Genomic DNA, 19,342 nt, shown 5'->3' with positions numbered 1-19,342 from the left:
CCGCCGACGTGAATTACAATCTTACTGTATTTACGTTTATCCTTAGCCAGCAGTTTAAGATAAGACTCAATGTCGCCTGCCCTGGCCCTGGGTATACAAGCAACTATGGCCCCTGGTTTTGCTAACTTCACGTTCCTCAGAATGGAGCTACCTAACACCAGAGTTGGCTTCTCAGCGGGTGTGTCGCTGAGTGGGGAGAAGTGGTTTTAAACGTGAAGTGGTTGGTGGTTAACAACTCACTAAGCCTCGCCTCCAACCTATCGAATATACTACACTTCTTACATGTACCATTATCCGTAAGGGAGGCAGGGGAATAGCTAAACATGTGACACGCCGAGCAAGAAATAGCAGGGGAGGTAGGGAGGGAAGACATCACAAGGTTAGCTGCTAAGCTAATGCTAAATGAGGTATCGTTAACGCTAAACAACGTCTAAGCAACTATTCGTTTGAACGACAAAGTGCTTGACGGTGAGGCAACGCCTCACGTAGATTATTTGCCGCTTGTACTGACAATATCAAGATAGATTCAACTCTGTATCGCTAGAGCTTTGAAAAAGTTAAATTACATCAAACACGCCGTCGACAGGAAGTGACTCAGACTCACCGCATCCGCACAGACAAAAGCATTTCCATTTCCGAGTCCAGTGCATGAACAATTCGTTTGGTGAAATCACCTATTAATTGCCTTTAACTGCCTGCTCCACCTTTTGGTAGAGCCTATTTTGAGTCACTATATCTTATTGAAAAATATATTCACCATAACTTAACCTTATTGAGCCATCTCTACCGTTTGGTTGAGGATTGTAATTGTAAAAGAATCCACTAGATGTCACTGTTACTTTTAGAAGATGGCCTTCTCAGCTAACCTCTTCGCAGAAAGTTAGCAAGACAAATTTTCCTCCGGACATGTGGACATTATTTGGTGAAATCTATTTGACATATTACATCACTTGAGGTCTAACTGAACAGAATTATGTAACTAGATATAAAAAAAAAGAATGAATATGGGTAAAATAATTTCCTAAAAACATGCTTTACCAAACGGTTGAATTGTCAGTTCATAATAAAGGTAGCGAGTTGAGCTAATGTACATGAAAGTCAGTATTTGCATTCACATCTGATTATGCATTTGTAGTTAAATGTTATTTCTTTTTTTCCTTTCTGGTTTACAAACAATAGATGGATGCTAAATATTTTTACGGTGCAAGACAATGCAATGTTTTGGCACTTGTACCAGAAAATCCTTAAGACTCTGATGCTGATCTGAGTGATGATGATCCACCTGGGCCAAAGAAATGCACAAGGAGAATCTGGAAGCATGAAGACATTAAGGAATTCCAGGTTCCTGAATCAAGATTTGAACCCCCTGAGGCTGTAAAGACACCCTTCCAGTACTTCAAAATGCTCTTCACTGATCAGATGATTGAACATATTGCTCATCATACCAATCTGTACTCTGCCCATGAGTTGGGGGATCTAACCAAGACAAGTCCTGAAGAGATTTCCTCTCAATACTACTCTTTATGGGTGTCAATTGCATTGGCACTGTCCGACCAAACCGCATTGGTGGAGCTACCTTGATGGTAGACAAACAGCTGATGAAGAAAGGACGTGGAGCATGTACATGTTTTGAACATGTAGTTCAAAATGCGGATGCCCTGGAGACGCAATGGTGCCAGAGCAGCTATTGCGTACATTTGGTAACGTACGGGGTGAGAGGGCTAGACCGATTGGAAAGAGCCCAATATTGGTAAGCTTTCTCCCCAAAAGCGAACCTCAGGAACTTCCTGTCGTGGGAGTATGGAAAATAAGCGTCCTGCAGATCTACTGTGACAAACCAGTCCTCAGACCTGATCTGTGCCGCCATCTGTTTGAGAGTGAGCATCTTGAAGCTCAACTCCGCAACAGCACGGTTCAAACGGTTGAGATCTAGTATCTCTTCTCCTTTCGGACGCAAACCCCCATCCTCCTTTGGAACGGTGAAGTAGCGGCTGTAGTAGCTCCACTCTCTGTCTGGAGGGAGAACTCATTCCGAGGCTCCCATCCGCAGCAGGGTCTGTACTTCTCGCTCCGATATCCGCGCCTGCTGGGGGTCTACCAAAGTGGGTAGTACCCCGCAAAATCGAGGGGGCCGCCACCTGAACTGGGTGGTGTAGCCTCTGTCGATTGTGCGCAGGACCCATTGAGATACATTGAGGCGGGCTCGCCACTCTCCCAAAAAGTCTCTCAGGGGCACCGGCCCCTCGGGGCAGGCCAGCTAATATGGAACCTGTCAGCGGCTCGGCAAGGACCTCCAGCAGTTCTTTTCTTTTTTTCCGGCGGCAGCGGGGGAATGAGTCGCCTCGGCGTCAGCCTCCGCTGCCTCTATGCTCACCACGTCCAGCTCCTCGGAGCCGGAAAAACGTGAGAGCGGCGTCTCGTCCGCGGAGCGTGCCTCCGCCTCCGGAAACGAACGCCTGGATCCTATGGTGAAGGGCCATCTCTACCGTTTGGTTGAGGATTGTAATTGTAAAAGAATCCACTAGATGTCACTGTTACTTTTAGAAGATGGCCTTCTCAGCTAACCTCTTCGCAGAAAGTTAGCAAGACAAATTTTCCTCCGGACATGTGGACATTATTTGGTGAAATCTATTTGACATATTACATCACTTGAGGTCTAACTGAACAGAATTATGTAACTAGATATAAAAAAAAAGAATGAATATGGGTAAAATAATTTCCTAAAAACATGCTTTACCAAACGGTTGAATTGTCAGTTCATAATAAAGGTAGCGAGTTGAGCTAATGTACATGAAAGTCAGTATTTGCATTCACATCTGATTATGCATTTGTAGTTAAATGTTATTTCTTTTTTTCCTTTCTGGTTTACAAACAATAGATGGATGCTAAATATTTTTACGGTGCAAGACAATGCAATGTTTTGGCACTTGTACCAGAAAATCCTTAAGACTCTGATGCTGATCTGAGTGATGATGATCCACCTGGGCCAAAGAAATGCACAAGGAGAATCTGGAAGCATGAAGACATTAAGGAATTCCAGGTTCCTGAATCAAGATTTGAACCCCCTGAGGCTGTAAAGACACCCTTCCAGTACTTCAAAATGCTCTTCACTGATCAGATGATTGAACATATTGCTCATCATACCAATCTGTACTCTGCCCATGAGTTGGGGGATCTAACCAAGACAAGTCCTGAAGAGATTTCCTCTCAATACTACTCTTTATGGGTGTCAATTGCATTGGCACTGTCCGACCAAACCGCATTGGTGGAGCTACCTTGATGGTAGACAAACAGCTGATGAAGAAAGGACGTGGAGCATGTACATGTTTTGAACATGTAGTTCAAAATGCGGATGCCCTGGAGACGCAATGGTGCCAGAGCAGCTATTGCGTACATTTGGTAACGTACGGGGTGAGAGGGCTAGACCGATTGGAAAGAGCCCAATATTGGTAAGCTTTCTCCCCAAAAGCGAACCTCAGGAACTTCCTGTCGTGGGAGTATGGAAAATAAGCGTCCTGCAGATCTACTGTGACAAACCAGTCCTCAGACCTGATCTGTGCCGCCATCTGTTTGAGAGTGAGCATCTTGAAGCTCAACTCCGCAACAGCACGGTTCAAACGGTTGAGATCTAGTATCTCTTCTCCTTTCGGACGCAAACCCCCATCCTCCTTTGGAACGGTGAAGTAGCGGCTGTAGTAGCTCCACTCTCTGTCTGGAGGGAGAACTCATTCCGAGGCTCCCATCCGCAGCAGGGTCTGTACTTCTCGCTCCGATATCCGCGCCTGCTGGGGGTCTACCAAAGTGGGTAGTACCCCGCAAAATCGAGGGGGCCGCCACCTGAACTGGGTGGTGTAGCCTCTGTCGATTGTGCGCAGGACCCATTGAGATACATTGAGGCGGGCTCGCCACTCTCCCAAAAAGTCTCTCAGGGGCACCGGCCCCTCGGGGCAGGCCAGCTAATATGGAACCTGTCAGCGGCTCGGCAAGGACCTCCAGCAGTTCTTTTCTTTTTTTCCGGCGGCAGCGGGGGAATGAGTCGCCTCGGCGTCAGCCTCCGCTGCCTCTATGCTCACCACGTCCAGCTCCTCGGAGCCGGAAAAACGTGAGAGCGGCGTCTCGTCCGCGGAGCGTGCCTCCGCCTCCGGAAACGAACGCCTGGATCCTATGGTGAAGGGCCGGGAAAGGGCGTCAGCCGTCCCGGACTCCTCCGTGAGATCCATTTGTGATCCCCAGGAAGGCAACCGGGGCTCCGCCTCTGCACGAGCCGAAGCGGAGCCGTGGGGAGCACCCCTCGTCGAGCCGTCCTCATTGAAGAGAGCTCGACGGGAGACGCGAGATTGCCACAACAAATGCTCACAGTCTGCACAGCTAGCCCCCTCAAGGGCTAGGTGGGCGTGCTCCATGCCTAAGCAGACAACACACAGGTCGTGTGAGTCTCTGCCCGTAATAAATCGGGTGCAAGGGGGAACACACTGGACAAACCGCTCAGCCATTTCTATCTAAGTGGAAAACTTTACACGCACTAGATGAAGGCACAGAGATGAATGGGCCTGCCCTTCGGGTCCCTTTATAGCGCCCTGGTCCGGCGTCCGCGCTATGACGTACCAGCTCGCCATTGGTTAATTTTCACACGTGCTTCTTTACGCAGCTCGAGTTCCCTGATAGGGAAAGGTACTATTCCCAATCGATGCATACCACCTGCCACTTTCAATCATGTTGTTACTCTAGGCAGCAGCACTCACTTTTTTCCTGGCACAAAACGGGCAGTATGTGGCTCCTTAACTACAATAAGCTTTTCACCCATGCTCTATAAGCATTATTCATCAAGTCCTGTAAGTCAATTGTTTTACATGTTTATATTTGTATACCGTTATTAAAAACAACTGATGCATACCCATAGGATGAAGTGGTTTCCAGTTTCTTTGTTGATGTGACCCACAAGTCTTGGCAAAAGTAACATTTCAGCATCCTGTTGGAAAAGAGATCATTATAACTTTACTCAATGAACTGAATAAATTCTTTGTCCACATTGTCTTGGACTTACAGGGAGATGACTGACAAGTCTGTCGTTGATATGTTTGTTCACAATCCAATCTGTGCCATAAAATGAAGTCAAAATGACCAAGCGCTGCACTCTGTAAACAACAAAATTACAAATCTTTGTAATGCACAATATAAATTACAATAGAATATTTTGATAGCCATAAAATATTGCTGTGACCATGTGGCTGTACTTACCTTTGAGTTTTCCATGGCAAGCTGTGCCACATGATAGTTGACGGCCTTAGGGAAAATATTTAATCCTAATTATTTACAAAATCACGTATGCCAAGCTACACATGTGTATAATTGTGGCAACCCACGGGTGCAGGCCCATAGACAGCACCTCAGAAGACTGCTCAGGAGCAGAAATCAGCAGGGGGAAACGCCCCGCCCCCTCCTGGAGACAACAAGCGGTTCAGCTGCGGCTCATGAGGCTGATGAAGGTTGGCCACACTATAAAGGACCAACCATTCAAACAGCAAAGGGAACTAGACGTGAGTAGGAGCTGGCGTCATGCCGGGGCATTTTTTGGGACATGTGCGTTAACCCCCGGGGTGTTTTCTGCAGTGAGGAGACCGAAGGCTGGACAGCTGAGTTGGACCGAGTGACCTGATCCCTCAAAAGAGGAAGAACCAGTTTTTGCCCTTTTCCTTTTGTTTGGACATTAAAATAAACCGTACCCCTTTTTGTGTGCAGCCAGTCGTGACTATTATTGTGGCCATTTATTAAAACGACTTGTAAACTACTTATGTTGCCTGATTAAAAGGATGAGACAGGACACTAAGATAAATTTATTTTTCTTTAATGTAGGTTCTTTATTTCCCCCGACTGCACTCCTGGAGCACAGCCTTAATGGGTCAGATAAAGAAAATACTTTAAACAGCATAACATAGTGTGACCGGAGAGTGGGGGTGATCACGTGGAATATGCTATTCAGGTTTTTGCAACGCCACCTTGGGAATTCCACCCAAAGATTTAACCCGTATGAGAGAGGTGGTCAGGGTTCGAGCATGTAGTTCCGTTGGTACTATAGCCAGAGACGTGGTTCCAGTATAAAAAACATATTTTATTAAGTTAACAGTATATATGGGTTTCAAGGACTGGGGTTAACAAACAACAATGTAAAGTAGGGCTGTGGCTTACCAGTGGTGAGAGATAAGGAAGCCCGGTACGGGTGTGGATCCCAGAGAATAAAATAAAGGAGGCACCCCGATCACACACACACGCACACACGTGAGGGTTCACAAACACGGGAGGCCTCAAATGCACCGCAGTCATAAAAGAGGGTAACCACGCCCGAGGACACCGACCCCACCACCTGGGCCGTGACAGCACCTACAAACAAATGGGGAATAATTAATAAAAATTATTCAAACAAAATAACACGGTTCACAAAAAAAACAAACTCAGTCTAAACCCATCAGTGACAATTACTTGAACAAAACAAAAAGAATCAACTCAGTCAAGAAAGAAATCAAAATAAACGGGGCTGTAGCGGCGGCTCAGATAGCCGGCGCTTGATGATGCCGGACGATTAGTTGTTTTTATGGGTGAGCAGGCCAGGCAGTACACCAGAACGCGAAGGACCGTTCACAGCCGCGGAGCCGGTGCGTCGGTGGAAGCGGCGTTCAGGCTCGCCGTAGGAATCGGTAGAAGTCCGCGTTGTTGATGGCAGACTGACACAAGGCAACACAGCAGCGTTCTTCCGGTGCCGGCTAGCACTAACGATCAGGCAGTCGTCATTTACTCCGCGTCGCTAGGAGTCACCACCGCTGCTACCGGCGGCGGTAAAAGCCGTGGCTACAAAACCCTTGCGGCACGAGGGCACAAGAGCCCGTGAAATGGTCCGCACCTGACAGGGACGTCACAGCAACCCTGGATCGACCTCAGCGTGGAACCCCAAGGGTACATACCTATTTATGGTGATTGGCGGATGCAGATTGATCTCGATACGGAGGCTTTGTCAATAAGCTCCGCTTGCTACAATAGCATAAAAAACTAACATACAAAACAACAGTAGCGACTCTCTCCTGTTTAAACAGAGACAAAACATGTACATCGGTCTCGTACCAAACTAGTGTCGTTCCTTCAAAAGCTAAGAAAACAATGAACTCCGGAGTGTACGGCTCCATACACGTGCAAACCTCAATCCACGGCAGCTTGTATCTCCCCTCTAAACGAGACAGTAGCACATAACCCAGGAACACTTGGTGAACAGTTAATTACTCACAATTTACCTGGTAAGTCAGGTTTATTATTGCACAAACACTTCTAGAGCAGTGCCGATGCTAGCTTGCAATAGTCTGTTGTTGTAAGTAGCCGCCAGGTCCCGTTCTATAAATCCCGCGTGAACTCTGTTCCCTGCACTTAAAGTGGCAGTACGCCCGAACGTTAAGCAGCGCGAAAACCCTCCTGCCCCCATTTCACCCGGCTACATTCTCCCCTGCTACGAGTCAACGTCCCCAGTGACCTCCTGCCCCTCTATGCTTCCCTGAAGCTTTGAAGTGTAGAGGACCATACCAGCTAAGAGTTCGGATAGTGCATCAGGACTAAAAGACAACGCATGGCAAGATGATCTAGGCAAGTTAAATGGGTTTTGGTGTAACCCAGCCGTTTTCCTCTCACTTCTGCGCAGTTGAGGGGTGAGCATGTCAACATTTCCATCGTTCCCTTTCCTTGGCGTAGGCACCAGCCTCACCGCCAAACCCTCAACCTGTGACATGGGTTCAGGACAGGGTCCTGATTTCTCCTTCACATTGTGATCAGTTGGTTCACGTCTTTCCGGTGGGAGCAGATCCCAACCATCAGCCACCTTATCCAGGTCACTCTCCAATCCCTCGGTCAAGCCCAGGTTATCACCTTCCGGAGTTGCCGCACCTTTAGATGCTGGAAAATACACCTTCTCTACCACTCTGGACTTCCAATGAGTTCATACCCCAGAGCCACTGCCTGATGGCGACGTCTCTGTGCTGGTGGAGGTGCCACACATGGTGGAAAGTTGGACCTATGCACCCTCTTCACCGGTCCTCCCTCCAGTGTATATGTGCTACCTTGGATATCTACAACTTTGTACACAGTGGGGCCCCAAGAGTCCTGGATCTTATTCCTTCCTCGTGGTCGGTGGTGGAGACAGACAAGTTGTCCCACCTCGACCGTTGGGCAGTACACCTTCTCCTGTTGGTGAGCGACCCTCTCTGCAGCCTTTCGCTCAGCACACTCCCTTGCTCTCTCACATGCATCCCGGAGACGCTCTTGGTGTACAGCTAACCAGTCAGTTTGGTCGTGCTTCACCTCTACTTGCCCAAACAGTAAAAAATATGGTGGGTGACATTATATGCGTACACAAGCTCGGGCAGGTGTTCAGGCCAACGTCTCTTCTTTTCAGGGGAAGTGAGCGCAGATGGTCGTGCAGGGTCCTATTAAACCTCTCACACTGTGCCTTGGGGATGGTAAGGTGTTGTTGGTCTCGCGTAGCAAAAGCCTGGCTGAATTTGGTGGAGACAGTCATCACAAGTACATTCTCCCGACCGTCTGTGGCAACAACCTCCAGGGGACGAGTAGCCAAAAATGGAATGTGGGGTGCTTGAATTTTTGGCTGGGGCATTTTTGTCAACACACACCTGACATCTCTTCACCCACTGCTCTACATCCCCATGCATGTGTCAGGAGGACGACCAGATAATCTAAATTAATATGCTAGCAACGCCACCGTGGGAATTTCACCCCCCGGAATTAATGACATGGAACACCGATTTAGGGTCAACAACAGGACACAGATTCAACACCGGCACTAGACGGGATTCCATTATACAAAATTACACGTTTATTTTTAATTACATCTTTCTTAAAATACAGTCTCGAGACGATTGATATGATCTATACATTGGTACACGATTAAACCAAAACAACGAGAAATGCTTAAAAGTCATCCATGTTACAAAAAGAAATAAACCAAACCAGGAAAAGGGGACAGAAGACTGAGGGCTCGCTGGCAGAGATGACTACTGAGGAAAAGCTCGACTGGTCTTCAACCTTCCGAAATACTCCCACACCACTTCTCTGTTCGCTTCATTGGTTACCAGTGGCTGCCCGCATCCAGTTCAAAACATTGGTACTGACATACCATGCTGTGAATGGATCGGGACCAGTCTACATCCAGGACATGGTGAAACCCTACATCCCAACCCGCACACTCCGATCTGCATCTGCCAAGCTACTTGTTCCTCCCTCACTGAGAGAAAAGCACTCGGCGAGATCACGACTCTTTGCTGTCCTGGCTCCCAGATGGTGGAATGAGCTCTCCGATGACATCAGGACTGCAGAGAGCCTCTACATCTTCCGTCGAAAACTCAAGACACACCTTTTTAGACTCTACCTTGACTAAAACACTAGCAAACCGTAGCACTTAAATTGTACTTATAATGGCACTTTTCTATAACATGTTTTGAAACTGCTTATTTGATGAAAAATGTACTTTCTTGTTACTTGTTCTTCTGAGTTTGTATCTCTATGTGGAAATGCACTTATTGTACGTCGCTTTGGATAAAAGCTTCAGCTAAATGACATGTAATGTAATGCATCAGCCGCAGAATTGCACCTACCCGGGCGATACTTCACTTCGAAATCAAATACAGCCAGCTGAGGGGTTATTGTCTGTAATGATTGTGAATTTGGATCCCAGAAGATAACTCCGAAACTTTTCAGTGACCGCCCACTTTAGAGCAAGGAGCTCCAATTTCATACTGCTGTAATTTTGGACATTCCTCTAAGCCTCCGGCTTGCATAAGCAATGACTTTTGCTTCCCCCCCCCCCTGCTCCTGGTACAGGACTGCACCTAGACCTTGAATACTAGCATCCATCTCTAGAACAAAAGAGGAGTTAAAGTCGGCGTAGCCCAGTGTGGGGGCGCTGGTCAACTTCTCTTTTAAGAGTTCAAAAGCGTGTAGGCAGTGTGGCTTCCAGGCTAACTTGAACAACTCATTTTTCGTGGCATTACTGTTCCCTTGAATGCAAACATTTACAACATCGTGAAGGGGCCCTGCAATTTGGGAGAAACCCCCAATGAACCTCCTATAGTAACTGCAAAACCCTAAAAATGACCGCAGCTCTTTCATAGTACTGGGGATGGGCCATTTCTTCACTGCATAGATCTTGTCAGGGTCTGTGCCAATACCTTGAGCTGAAAATTGGTGGCCAAGAAACCTGACCTCAGGTTGGAGGAAATGGCACTTCTTCATTTTGACTTTTAGCCCTGTCTCTCTCAACCTCACCAAGTGGTCCTGAAATGTTGATGAAAATACAAGCAAGTCATCCAAGTAGATCAATACAATCTGCAACACAACATCACTCATTGTAGTCTGCATCAGGCGTTGAAGAGTTGCGTTACAGAGCCCAAAAGGCATCCTCAGGTACTGTGAAAGCAGTTTTAATTATCTATCCTTCTCATGTACAGCAACCTGATGGTGTCGATTGTCGAGAAGAACTTTGCGCCACTCAGGGAGTCTAAAGTTTCATCAATTCGGGGCATTAGAAATGCATCACGCCTGGTCTTCAGGTTCAGCCTCCTGTAGTCCACACATCTTAAACTTCCATCAGACTTGCGCACCAACAGAATAGGCGAGGCATAGGAGCTTGAACTTTCTTGAATCACGCCTTTTCTCAGCAGTTCAGAAATATGTTCCCTGACCTCCTTGTACTGATTAGGGGGAATGCACCGGTACGGCTGTGAAACTGGCGTCTTGTCAACCACGGGGATTTCATGTTTTACTGTATCAGTGTATCCAAGATCTTCATCAGAAGCTCTGCTAATTCCACCTGTTGTTCTAGCGTACCTCCTGGGTGTAGCTGCTTTAATAGGTTCTGTATGTCGCTGTCACCTCCATGATCATCCTTCCGGTCAATCGTCACTTCCTCGTGGTCAGCGGTGATACGCTGAAACTTTACCTCGCAGGGGTCACCGTCCACACACTGACACTGACTGAGGACACCTAACCTTGTCTTCGGGGATAACCACACATCCTCCGGAGAGAAGTTGACCACTTGGACCAGGAACACCTGACTGTCGGCTGAAACCACTGTGGGGAACACAATCAACCCGCCAGGCAGTGACGCAGAGCCGTGTCAAACTCTGACATTACCATCTGTCGACACCTTTTTGCAATATTCATCCCAATAATGCCAGGTGGAGATGAATCTGCTCATTTGGTATTATCGTCTCGGAATGTTGAATCCCATCACCTGCACATCTAGCTCAACATAGCCTAAGTAGGGAAGAGGTAACTGATTGGCTGCTGTGATTTTACACGGATCTCTCTGACGACATCGCTCAGTGGATGTCCGCTCTGATAAATCCCGACAAGACTGAACTACTTCTCTTCCCCGGAAGACTCTCCCAACCAGGACCTGACTGTTAATTTCGGCAACTCCGTGTTAACGCCCACTCTGATTGAGTGGGGATTAAAAATCCAAAATGGCTGACTGCTGCTGAACTGGGTAAAGCAAATCTACAAACATCTCTGAAATCCCTTCCTTTTATACAACAACATTTTACATGAGCCATCTGGCAGAAGATCTTAAATCTTGTAAGTGCAAACTTGAAAGATCTTGTAAAAATTTGGGACTGTTCCTGTACCACAGTTTGTTGGGCCAAGACCTAGGACAAAATGGCTGGTGGGAAGGGGAACAAAGATAAAGTGGAAAAAGACAGTGATCAAAGTGTATCAATGGCACAAGTGCAAGAACTCCTTGAACAACAAAAAGCTTTTTACAAAGAACTTTTACAGCAGCAAGAAAGCAATTTCAAAGCATTTGTCTGCACTATTATGGATACATCCAGTAAAAGAATTGGTGAACTGCTTAAAGATCTGCAAGACCTAAGAACAAGTCTGCAATTCACGCAAAAGGAGGTGGATGAATTGAAATCTACATGTAAAGGAACTCAATCAATCTGCAAATCACAAGAATCAGATATTGAGCGACTGGCAGAATCCATGTTGATACTGGATGCTAAATCTGACTCCCTGGACAGTCAGGCAAGGAGAGCCAACTTAATTATGGATGGCATTCCTGAGGCAGAAAAGGAAAACAACTTGGTCTCAGAGGAAAAAGTTCTGAAAATTATCGAAGAGAAACTCAACCTGGACCCTAAGATAATTGGAGTGGAACAGGCAATGCGTGTCGGAAAGGTGAACATCTCCAGCGATGGCACTCAAGGCAGACCACGACCAGTCATTGTGAGATTCCATAGAATAAAGGACAGAGACACGGTGCTGAGGAATGCAAGAAAATTGAAGGGGACGAGTATCTTCATAAATGAGGACTATCCAGAGACTGTGAGACAGAAAAGGAAGGAACTTCTGCCGAAAATGAAAGAAGCCAGAGAGCGGGGGGACTATGCCTTTCTGAGGTATGACAAACTCATCATTCGGCAGGGCGAGAAAAAAAATTCTTTTACAGTTCAATAATGGGACATGAAATGGTAAAACATCAAACAGTGACATTATCTTTTCTAATAATGGATGTTGTGTTCTTGTGGAGATGTTTTCCCCTGCAGTGGATTTCTATCTGGTGTTGCATTTTCCTAAGGTCTCCGTATCATTGTTGCATTTTTCGCACAAACCTTTTTGTGGTTATGGGGACAAAACCAGACTGTGAGGCTCGTAGGCGTGAGTTGTGGTTTTGGTGTAAGAGTGACCGTGTGAAAGGATGGATGACAGGGTGTGTGACTGAGGGTGAGTGTCCATATGACATATTAGTGATACTATATGTGGCAAGAAAAGGGTGTGTAAGAATACAACTGAGAATACTGGGGGAGTGTTCATATGACATTTGGGAGGTTACAGTAAACGATGGTGCAAGACTTCAACTGACACCATGCTTGACTTAGATTCAGACACAGATCGAGAGTAAGTACTTCAAGAATGGGAGAAATTGTGACTACTACACGGAAAATCAGTTCAACAAAAAGTTTGGGTCAGAACACAATATAAAGATAATACACTTCAATAGTAGAAGCCTTTACGCTAATTTTTACAAGATTAAAGACTACCTAGACCAGTTCACCTCACCGTTCAGTGTAATCGCAATCTCGGAGACCTGGATTAGTCTGGAGAAAGGGGTGGAATTTGAGTTGGATGGTTATAATCTGAATTATGTAAACAGAGGCAACAAAAGGGGAGGGGGAGTTGCACTTTATGTTGATAGAAGACTTAAGTACAAGATTATTGAAAGTATGACGGCTGCAATTGATATATGTGAATGTATTACTATTGAAATTGATATGGGGAAAAGGAAGAATATCATTGTCAGCTGTGCATACCGGGCTCCCAACAATAGCATAGAGAAGTTCAAGGAGTTGATGGAGAGTATGGCTACAAACACCGAGCAAAAGGTAACTTTTCTCTGTGGCGATTACAACATCAATCTTCTGAATCCTAACAAACTAACACCGATAGAGGAATTCATGGATGCAATGTACAGCAGAAGCTTGTATCCTACTATTACTAAACCTAGTCGAATTACATTTCACTCTGCAACACTTATAGATAATATTTTTACTAATAACCTAATAGATAATATAGAAAGTGGATTATTATTAAATGATATTAGTGACCATCTGCCGGTGTTTGCAATCTACAGCGGTGCACCTAGGTTGGCTGAAAGGAATGAAATGATAGAAAGGAGATTAAGAACGGTTGACAATCTAAACAAGTTCAGAAATGAATTAAGTGCACAAAACTGGAGAAAGGTTTATGAGGCAGAGGAGGTTGATTATGCTTATGATTCCTTCCTGCAAACTTTTCTGATGTTATATGACAGATGCTGTCCAATTCAGCAAAGCAGAAAACGAGCAAATCGCTCAGATAAACCTTGGCTTACAAAGGGTTTGTTGAACGCCTGTAAAAAGAAGAACTTCTTATATAAAGAGTTTATCAAGAATAGAAATAAGGAGAAAGAAATGAAGTATAAAAGATATAAAAATAAATTAACTGATATTATGCGAAATTGTAAAAAGGATTATTATTGTAAACTACTAGATAAAAATAAAAATAATATAAAGGAGACATGGAAGATCTTAAATTCAATTATAAGAAATCAATCGACCAGCTCTGGATTGCCAGAAGAAATTCTAGATAATGATAAGATTAATGACAAAAAGGAGATGGTAGAAGGCTTCAATAAATTCTTTGTAAATGTGGGCCCTAAACTAGAAGAGCAGATAAACCTTCCGCAAGAGGAACCCAGATACTATCTTTCTGAAGGACACCGATAAAAATGAAATTATTGCCATAGTTAATAAATTAAAAAAAAAAAACATCAAGAGACTGGAATGGTATTGATATGACAATAGTAAAAGAGGTTATTATTAATATAGCAGATCCCCTAGCACATATTTGTAATGTTTCACTTCAAACGGGCTTCTTTCCAACCAAAATGAAAACTGCTAAGGTAATTCCGATTTTCAAAGAAGGTGAAAAAAACCTTTACAATAACTACAGACCAGTCTCCCTGCTTTCCCAGTTTTCCAAAATTTTGGAAAAAATATTTGCTACAAGGATGGACAGTTTCATAGATAAACATGGATTACTCATAGATAGTCAATATGGTTTTAGGTCAAACCGATCAACATCGTTGGCACTCATGGACTTGGTAGAAGAAATGACAAGCACAATAGATAACAAAAAGATGGCAATAGGGGTCTTCATAGACCTGAAGAAGGCATTTGACACAATAAACCATGATATACTGCTACACAAACTGGAAAGCTATGGGATCAGAGGGGTTGGACTAAATTGGGTACAAAGTTACATAGGACAAAGAAAACAGTTTGTACAGATAGGGGATAAGAAGTCCACCTTAAGAAATATTACCTGTGGTGTGCCGCAAGGATCAATACTGGGTCCAAAACTATTTATTATTTATATAAATGACATAAGTAATGCATCCAGGATCCTGAAAAATGTTATTTTTGCAGATGACACAAATGTATTCTGTGAAGGAGGGAACCTCGAACAGTTGTTGGAGGCGGTCTCGACTGAGTTAACCAAGTTGAAATTGTGGTTTGATATAAATAGATTATCACTTAATGTAAAGAAAACCAAATTCATGGTCTTTGGTAAAAGTAACACACAAGCAAACACACACATTGAACTAAAGATCGATAATATAAAAATCAAAAGGGTGTTTGAATACTCCTTTCTAGGTGTAATGATAGACCACAAGCTTAGCTGGAGGCCACAGGTCACTCGTGTACACTCAAAATTGGCACGATGTGTAGGGATACTAGTCAGAGTCAGACATACAATCACTGCATACACTGTACTGTACACTGTTTGCCCCCTATTTGAGTTACTGTGTGGAAGTGTGGGGTAATACCTACAAAAACACCCTACAGGCAATATGCACAATTCAAAAAAAAGCAATACGGATAGTTAATAAGGTGGGGTACTATGAACACACAAACACATTTCTGAAATTAAATATATTAAAATTTATGGACTTAAAAGATTTTAAAACGTTACAGATTGTATTTAAAGCAACAAACAGCCTACTCTCAGGAAACCTTCAAAGTTTGTTTAGCGACAGACAGGGAGACTGAAACTGAGGCAACCAAAGGTGCACTCTACACTCAAAAGCAGGTGCATATCGGTCTGTGGGGTGAAGTTGTGGAACAACTTACCAGATAAGATCAGAGATTGTAAACATATTGCACAGTTCAAAAAACATCTTAAATTATACACATTAGCCAAATATGAGACCTGTGAAAATATTCAGTGACGGAAATTTAAATTGTTTTTATTTGTGAGTGTGAGTATGCGTGCGTGTGTGAGGGTGAGAGAGTGTGTGTGAGAGAGTGTGTGTGTGTGTATGTATGTATGTATGATATTAATCTCCAAATATATACAAATTGAGAATATGGATAAGATAGGGGTGGGTATCTATAAGCTTTTGCTTCTCTCTACTCCTTTTCTTGAACAAAAGGTGACTTTTCTAATTTTGTGGTCTATGTCTATGTTGATTTTTAAATAAATTTAAATATTATTATTTTATTTTTTTAAATGTCTACATGTTCAAGAAATAAAATGCTTCAAATCAAATCAAAATCAACAATGCATATCTTCATCTTCCCCGAAAAAGCTTTCTATCAACGTGCTTACGTTGCTACCTGTGTCCAGTAGACACCTAAGCACAACTCCACCAATCTGGATGTCTACCTCAGGGCATTTGGCTACAGCATGTCGTTCTTTGGTGAGGATGTCCTGTGAGCCTTTTGACTTGCATTGCCCAGCTCATAGCAATGGAGGGTTCCTGTTTACGTTAAGCAGCGCGAAAACCCTCCTGCCTTCACTTCATCCGGCTACACTTACTTTAAATGACCACTTTTCTTTGAATGGAGAAGTTATAGTACACATTAAATCTCACCTTGTCGGTATCTTCAATGATGTAGCTCTGGGCTGAGAATGCCTTTCTCTGGTCCATGGCTGACTTTGTTTCAAGAGGTTGTCTTGGCGGTTACAGCATGTACTTGGAACTTCTCACACCGAACAATGAATTCTAGAACAAATGTTTGAACATTTTGACATAGGCTCTTACCTGAAGAGTCCAACACCAACAGTCCGTGCTGTCCTATGGCCAGTGGTGTGCTGCATGTTGCCATCATCTTTTGAAGCAAGCGATTGTTCATGTTTTCATTGTGTAATTCAATGACAAATAACTGTGTCAAATGAAGGAGTCTCACTTCAAGCAGAGAGAGTAACGAAATGCTGACAGCTCCCGGTTAAACTGTTCAGCCACTGAGGAATATACCTCTGCTCGTAAAGCAGGGCATATGTTTAAACTTCTTGGTTTTTCTGGTGGAACCGGTCATAGAGGGCATACCTCATTATTTTGGGTGATTGGATGTAATGCAGTGAACTTGTCTGCTCCTTGGACCAGTTTCTGTGGTGCACCCGGAGACCTGAGATTCTTGATCCACTCAAAGTTTCTTTTCCCCTGCTGCATTGATGTTTGACTGTGCACAAAGCCGACCATCATGTGGCTGAAAGAAGTTCTATTGTTCATGTGGCGTGAAACCTGGCCCGCCACATATGAGATATAAACAGTTGGAAAACCTGTTAAAGCTTAGAAGACCATCTACGTGATCTCTGGCAGATTCTCCCCAAAATTTAAAGTTCACGTAGTACACAACTCCATGTGTACAGGAAAAGTGTAACACACCACCTAGAAGAATATAAAAATGTCAATATATTGGTATCTATGAATTTGGAATTGTTTAAAGAAACACTTTTCCCCTTTCTTAATCACCTCCTGTTTTTTGAAATTTTACAAAAAGCTTTGGATAAAGCTCCTTGAAATTCAGCAGCTCTTCCAGTCGGTTGATAAGATCACTGATGGAGCCCCCTGAAGTGACACCGAGTGCTGCACAGGCATCTTGTAGTTCTTTCTTTTGTGGCTGAAATAATCCATGCAGCATTCATTATAATACATGTTTTACTTTATACTCAAAAAGTGCATGTATGATGTCTTCATCCACCTTTTGGTTGGACACCTTCGTTTCACTGGACATTTTCTTTAATCCTTTTTTTTACCTCTGTCTTTGGGAGCGTGTTTCCAGCACGCGTGTCCTTTCCCATCCGTGGAATCGGAAACCAAGGACCTGTAAGGGTTTACTGGGGTGGTTCCTATAAGTAATGGAAGTACAGATGACATACACTCAGACGAGATAGGTATCTTTGTATAGTGATTATTACTGTAGTGATTATTACTGTAAGTGATACCTGTATTAACAAAGGAGATGTACCTGACGTGAAGCCCTCAGCAATCCTCTCCTTGTCTGCCGTCTTGAATGTCCCAACTAAGAACAAGAAGCAACAGCCATTTGAAAATAATAAAATCAATTTGCCTTTTTGACTTCAATGTCATATCAAAAGTACTGAACATGAGGGCTGCAGATTCTGTTTATTCATGCAAATACATAAACCTAATTTTATGGGTGAGTGGGATATAAGGTTTTGTTTCTAAGACACGTATATGATAAATTTACCTGGCACGTCAAAAGCAACTTTCCAGTTGGCATCAGCAATAACAACCGGAGGATTATGGCCACATTGCTAACAGGAGAACTTCAATTCAAAGTCCATGAGGGATAGGAAGTGATGGAACGCTTTTCGTACCTTCTGGTGGTGGTATGTGTTTTTGTTAAAAAGACTTATGGTGTCCAGCATGCGTCCGCAGGCTGTCTTGTTCTGTAAAGCAGGAGAAACAGCACATGTAGAGGATTTACTGTTGTTTTAACCCAATCCTCAAAATACCACATGTACACTAAAATGATCACCGATACTTCTAAGAAAATTTGACAGACATTTTTTCAAATGAACATATATTCATGGATAATCACTTAATTTGTATTAACTAACAGCCAAAGCAGAGAACAGGAGTGCACATAGAGGAAGAGTAAGCAACATCCTGTTTTTTTTTTTTTTGTTGAATTTGTGGAACCCAGATTTGTAGTCTTGGAAACGAACACGATTTCCGCAGACGGGGCACTTCTTTATGGCAACAGAGACATCTTCAATTAGAGCAAAAGGAAAATACATTTCAATTTTCAAAGTGAACCAGTAAGTAACAGTAATCTTTAGCTTTAGCTCATTTTAAAAATGCTTTCCATTTAAAATTGCAAAACTAATCAGTCATAAATAAAATAAAATAAAAATAAAATTGAGCTTGTGTAACAAATAAAAGGGCCTTTTGTTCCGATGCCACTAGGGTCTGTCAGCTTGTGAACCTACAAATCTTCACAGTATGTGCTAAAATAACTCTAAATAAATATGCATTTCTTTGCATCAGGTAGTTTAATTTGACATAAAACACTGTATGGCAGTATTGATACAAAAAGGAAAATGCATTCTTTGTGGTATGCAGTCCAAGGTCACAAGGAAAATAGATCATATTATCACCTTTTTCAATGGCGGTATATCCATAACGGTGGCTTGTGTTATTGTTTCCTCTATCAGACCTGGGGGTGTTGGTCCAGTTCAATGGGGATGTTATGCAAAGCAGGTATCTTCTTGGATTTGGCCATGTACTCAGTCATAACGAGGACTCTCTGGTCATTGGCAGTTCGTGGTCAAGGAGCTCACTTTCCATGTCTTCGATATCCTCTGGCTGTGTATCACAGTTGTTGAGAACATTTGGAAACTCCTGAAAGATCCACCCCATCTCCATCATCTGATGCACACAGCGGTGGGATTGTCCCCTCTCCCGACAAGGACAATGCCGCTGAGTCAAAGCTTACCATGG

The sequence above is a fragment of the Pungitius pungitius genome, chromosome 8 (genome assembly GCF_949316345.1).
Source record: "Pungitius pungitius chromosome 8, fPunPun2.1, whole genome shotgun sequence".
Taxonomy (NCBI): domain Eukaryota; kingdom Metazoa; phylum Chordata; class Actinopteri; order Perciformes; family Gasterosteidae; genus Pungitius; species Pungitius pungitius.
The sequence above is the reverse complement of the archived record's forward strand: the minus strand, read 5'-3'. Positions refer to the sequence as shown.